Source organism: Aegilops tauschii, chromosome 6, assembly GCF_002575655.3.
Source record: "Aegilops tauschii subsp. strangulata cultivar AL8/78 chromosome 6, Aet v6.0, whole genome shotgun sequence".
NCBI classification, from domain to species: domain Eukaryota; kingdom Viridiplantae; phylum Streptophyta; class Magnoliopsida; order Poales; family Poaceae; genus Aegilops; species Aegilops tauschii.
The window spans coordinates 177285165-177291343 of record NC_053040.3 but is presented as its reverse complement, the minus strand read 5'-3'; the positions used below and the strand labels follow the sequence as shown (position 1 = coordinate 177291343).

General features: G+C 47.4%; 1 long non-coding RNA gene across 1 annotated transcript; it reads right to left on the bottom strand.

The window, feature by feature from the left end:
- Positions 1-2519: 2519 nt before the first annotated feature.
- Positions 2520-5464, bottom strand: LOC120966343 (uncharacterized). The gene is made up of 2 exons (XR_005759842.3): positions 3338-5464; positions 2520-3126 (listed from the first exon to the last, which is right to left on the bottom strand). It is a non-coding gene; the product is annotated as an uncharacterized lncRNA (long non-coding RNA).
- Between the last annotated feature and the right edge of the window lie 715 nt (positions 5465-6179).

Genomic DNA, 6179 nt, shown 5'->3' with positions numbered 1-6179 from the left:
GACCTCTAATGAACATGGTGCAATTGAACAAAATGAAGAGCATCACGAGACGAACAATTTAACATATTACACGCGCAAATCAAAGCTACATGCACGGAGTTATGGCATCACGAACATAGGCACTTGCTGAGAAAATTTGTGACTTAGAGAAATTAGGGGGGTGAGAAAGTCAACGCTCGAGCTCTTCCTCACCAGATCCGATCGAGCTTCGGCGGGCGGCCGACGATGGCGATGGAGGACGACGGCGGGGCCGAGAGGCAGCACCGGCGGGGGAGGAGACCGGAGGGGCGGCGCGGCAGCACCAGCAGGCGGCGGCGCCGGCAGGCTCGCGGGCGGCGGCCGGAGGCGAGCAAGGCGGCGGCGGGCTCGGTCGCCTGCGCGGAGGAGAGGAGAGCGCGGGCTCGGGCGGCGGCGATGTGGGCTCGGGCGGGCCCCGCCTGGGCCCGGTGGGCCTGCGGCGTGGGGAGAGGCGGCGTGGGGAGAGAGGAGGAGGCGACGTGGCGCGCACTGGTTGGCCGGGCGGCGGCGGCGGCTTCGTCCGGCCGGAGCGGACGCGTCCGGCGCGACGCGGAGGGAGTTTCTAGGGTTTCGTCTGCGATTTCGTTTTCGGGATGCCCACATATAAATAGGTAGAGGGAGCTAGGAGGCTCCAAATGAGGTGCGGTTTTCGCCCACACGATCGTGATCGAACGACCTAAAGCATGGAAAAGAGTTTGGTGGGTTTTGGGCTGGTTTTAGAGGGGGTTTTGCTGGACACTCAAATGGACTTTGCGGATGCCCGGTTAACCGTTGGAGTACCAAACGACCTCCGAATGGAACGAAACTTGACCAGTAGTCTCCGGATGGTATAATAAGACCACTTGACAAGCCTCGGTCCATTCCGAGAAAGTTTGACACACGCACACGAAAGAAAACAAGAGGGGTGCACCGGAGGAGATAGGAGCGTCGGATTGCAAAACGGACAACAAGAAAAATGCTCAGATGCATGAGACGAACACGTATGCAAATGCAATGCACATGATGACATGATATGAAAATGCATGACATGACAAAATACAAAACAAAGACAAAACCCGACAACGAAGGGAATAACATATCACAAAGCCGAAAATGGCAAGAGTCGAAGTTACAAATATGGCAAGTTACATGCGGGGTGTTACAGCCGACCAAGGGGAGAGGCACGCCATAGGGGGGAGTCCTACTCCCGGTGGGAGTAGGACTCCTCCTTTCCTTGTGGGAGTAGAAGGGAAGGGGGAAGGAGAAAGAAGGAAGGGCGCGCCCCCCTTCCCTAGTCCAATTCGGACCAGACCATGGGGAGGGGTGCGGGCACCTTTTGAGGCCTCTCTCCTTTCCCGTATGGCCCATTAAGGCCCAATACGAATTCCCGTAACTCTCCGATACTCAGAAAAATACCCGAATCACTCGGAACCTTTTCGAAGTCCGAATATTCGTCCAATATATCGATTTTTACGTCTCGACCATTTTGAGACTCCTCGTCATATCTCCGATCTCATCCGGGACTCCGAACTCCTTCGGTACATCAAAACTCAATAAAACTGTCATCGTAACGTTAAGCGTGCGGACCCTACGGGTTCGAGAACTATGTAGACATGACCGAGACACGTCTCCGGTCAATAACCAATAGCGGAACCTGGATGCCCATATTGGCTCCCACATATTCTACGAAGATCTTTATCGGTTAGACCGCATAACAACATACGTTGTTCCCTTTGTCACCGGTATGTTACTTGCCCGAGATTTGATCGTCGGTATCTCGATACCTAGTTCAATCTCGTTACCGGCAAGTCTCTTTACTCGTTCCGTAATACATCATCCCGCAACTAACTCATTAGTCACAATGCTTGCAAGGCTTATAGTGATGTGCATTACCGAGTGGGCCCAGAGATACCTCTCCGACAATCGGAGTGACAAATCCTAATCTCGAAATACGCCAATCCAACAAGTACCTTTGGAGACACCTGTAGAGCACCTTTATAATCACCCATTTACGTTGTGACGTTTGGTAGCACACAAAGTGTTCCTCCGGTAAACGGGAGTTGCATAATCTCATAGTCATAGGAACATGTATAAGTCATGAAGAAAGCAATAGCAACATACTAAACGATCGGGTGCTAAGCTAACGGAATGGGTCAAGTCAATCACGTCATTCTCATAATGAGGTGATCCCGTTAATCAAATGACAACTCATGTCTATGGCTAGGAAACATAACCATCTTTGATTAACGAGCTAGTCAAGTAGAGGCATACTAGTGACACTCTGTTTGTCTATGTATTCACACATGTATTATGTTTCCGGTTAATACAATTCTAGCATGAATAATAAACATTTATCATGATATAAGGAAATAAATAATACTTTATTATTGCCTCTAGGGCATATTTCCTTCAGATGGTAGGTCCATGGGGATGACCGTAGGATGCTCCGCATCAATTATGCTTTTCTTCAAGGTTTCACTTGAAAAGTACGAGGGCACTGACACACACTACAGATAAAATTCTCAATAAATAAGCCTCGTTTCTATTTATATCCAGTAAGTAAAACTCTGGGATACCAGCATTAAGTATTTTCTACCTAGTAACAAAAAGACACATAAAACCAAACCAGAGCCCCCAAAATGGAAGCCTATCATAATTTAGTTAAGAATCCAAATCACCGCCATTATTCCACAATGAACTGATCAAAGTTTCGACATACCAGTCATAAAGTGTTTCATTTCTCTCATACAAAAATTAAAATAGCTCAACAAATGAAGTCAGAACTTGAACAATGGAAATTTGTTAAGAAATAAGTGACAAGAACTTATCTTATTAGCAACATGATTTAATAATCAAATGATTACTTTCATATGAATTATCAATATTTTAGAGCATGTTCTTCTTATACATAAGAGTAGAGTTGGTACAAAATTTAGTAACCTTTTAAAATCTTCAAGTATCAATCCTGAAATTCAAGAGTACTACCTAATAACCTGAACTTGTATTCGGAAGTGATATACATACGAAGGGAGTACTACCCTATGTGCTAAGATTTTTTTCTGCACATCGCCCTGGTTCACTTTCAGTTACACTAATGGTTAGGCCACCGTCAACCGGCAGCACCTGCACCTACAGAATTAAACAAGTTGGTAGTCATTTCCGGTGAACCTGAAGGAATCTTCAGGCCGTAGTGCCTAAACTGCCCGCATTTCATGCCTAACAGCCCAAATGCACAAAAATTCACTCGTATCCTGGACACAACGGCACCAATACGATCTAATCGAACAAGTAATAAGTGAAGCAAACATAACACACCATCATGCTGGTATGAAGTACGAACCTACTACTGGACGACCGGTTCAGAAGTTCCCGCAATCTTCCCATAACATATTGTACATATCTGCAAGAGATCACAAAATAATAACAAGCTTACTTCTGTAAGCACTAAGTAGTCCAGCAAATCAGGGACAAAGATGGTTACCACTAGCTTACTGGAAGAGGAGATCATGTTTGCTGTACTCCCTCCGTTCCTAAATATATGTAGTCCATAGTGGAGTAATTTAGTACGTGTTGCTGCAAATTAGTTCAATACGTACGAAGCTGTTGCTAATTTCAATGCCTGGCTGTTGCAAGTTTCTAATGAAAAAGTACTTCAGGTCAAAGGTCAGGGAATATATACTTTTGTTATCATGGTTGTTTCCTTATAGTGAACAACTGTGACACCACTTCAGCAGCTACTATCTATAAGAAGACATTAGCTAAGTAGACACAGGCAAAGAAAGCATGTAGGCAAAACCAGAATTAAAAACATCCTTCTCAATGGAGCTTGTGCAGTTCGGAAGACCCTAATCATCGATGCGGGAGCCCTCCGATGGTAGCATGGCGTGACGATTGCCGTCAATGACGACACACAAAGTACCTTGCATAATCCATCGATCCAGTTCGGAACAATCAAGCACATACCTTGCAAACTGATGTCGATCTGAAGCAGAGGTGGGAAGGTAAAGGCTCAGGTGAGGTGGAATGAGACGTTGATATAGACGTGCACGCAGGAGAATAAGGCGGTGCCCAGGATGGATCTCCATCGGAGGAGGCCGGATCCGCTGGGGAGGAGGTCACTCCAGTACCTGCCATCTGTGCGGTGGATCGCGGGGCTGGCAGGCAGGGGGGGAGGGGAGAGGAGGGAGCGGGTGGGCTAGAGCGCAGATGGCGGGTGCCCCCGGCAACGGCTGGGAAGGATGGTGGAGGAGGTCGATGAGGATGGCGGCGGCGACGTCTACGATTGCGCCTCGTCCGTAGCCGTGCTGGTGGTGGCCGATGCGAGAGCCGGATGGCGTCGGCCAGAATCAGAGGCAGGGCGACGAAGATTTAGAGGAGGGAGAGAATGGAGGCAATGAGCGATGGGAGGAAGGGCCACCGGCGATTGGGGTGGCCTCAGATCCGCCCTTCGCGGCCGCCTATTTCATGGGACGAACACCCATTTTCACCGCTGGGCTCACCTTCGGCCGCTGCCTCGCCGACATTCACGACGTAGAGCCCCTTCCTCCGATCCCATTTGCCAGGGAGGCAGCGCCATCCTCCATCGCAGAGAACGAGTCCACACTGAGATCCCAACCAGATCGTGGCTGCGCCTCCCCAAACCGCAGTGGCACATCCCACTCCATCAACGACCAACCTATATGAGGGGGGAGGGTCAGTGTAGGACGCGGGCGCCGTCCCCATGGACGTGGGGGACGCCGTACGTGGGAAGGAGGCGGTGGCGGCGTCTGTGTCAGGAAGATCGCACGACGGTGGCCGCGTTTACTTGAGGGGATCGAGAGGAGCGGCGTTTGGTGCCGGGTGGGTTTCTTTGGTGCGTGCGTAGGGTGGAGATTGTGATAGGTGATCACGTGAGGGCGTGCCTTCTACGGTTCTATTTTTTTCTAGTGAAGCTAAGTTTGAAAGGGAATCGGTGGGAGAAATAAATCGGATAGGGAGGTGATATGTTTGGAAAGTGATCTCATGTATATGATATTATTTCTGAATTCTTAATTACCAAATATTTACATGATTGAATTGAATTGACACCTGCCAAAGCAAGCACGAATAAATGAAAGGAGTATCAGACGCGATTCGTTTGAAGTGCGAAGAAGAAAAAATTAACGGGGAGTGATGAGGGGAGGTGAGACCAAAAAGAACCAACGAAAAAAAGACCAGACGAAAATAAAACGTGAAGATTATTCACCAAGTCAGACATTAGGAGTAGAGATATTTTAAAGTATATAAAAAGAAAAAAAAAGAAAAAAAAAACTTGAAAAATACAAAATCGAGAAACATGCTGGTGTTGCCCGCGCGGGTGGGCCAGCCTAGACGCTCGCGCGCTTCAGCGAGTCGGACGCCTCGATTCATTGAACACGAGGAATGACGATGCACGGATTGGGCGTGGTTGTGTGTGTCGACTAGCATGTATATTGAGCCGTTTTTTGACTCTCTGGCCCGTTTAGAGATCTATATCTGTACTACTATAGTATTACCAATTTTCAAATTTAGATTAGCTGCCCACAGTGATGCAGAAGCATCTGTTAGCCGTTGATTTCTTCCACGTGATGAATCCATGTCACTTATCAATGTTGAAGCCAACTTATCCAACAGCCATGGTTTCTGGGATTCGCGTCGCACAACCGCGCGCCAAAACGAGGTCGATGGATCTTTCTAGAGTTATAAACGCAGCTGGCGTCTGACCAACCTGACACTTGCTCGAGAACTTTCACGTGAGGAGCAACCGAGCTAGCTTTACATTGGGAACTGACCCTATTAGTACTACTCCAGTGTAGCCTAGAAGCCTAGGAGCGTGTATAGTTGAGCCCGTAGGAAGTGTGCACGTAGAGGGTAGCAGCCTATAGGAATTTGCTCCTCGCATGAATACTGTTGAATGCATGCACGGAAGCATTTTTTATTTTTCTCAAAAGAATTAGTATGCTATTGGAAAAATTGTACGCATGTCAATATTTCATTCATTTCATAATGGAGCGTGTATAGTTTTTTGAAAAGTAAAATTTTTTAAACTTTGACCAAGTTTACAGGGAAAACTATTTATATATACAATACCAAAAATATAAAAATATGAAATACATCTTACGATGAAGCTAATGATATATGCTTGGAATTCTAGATGTAAATGTGTTTCGTTACAAACTTGGTCA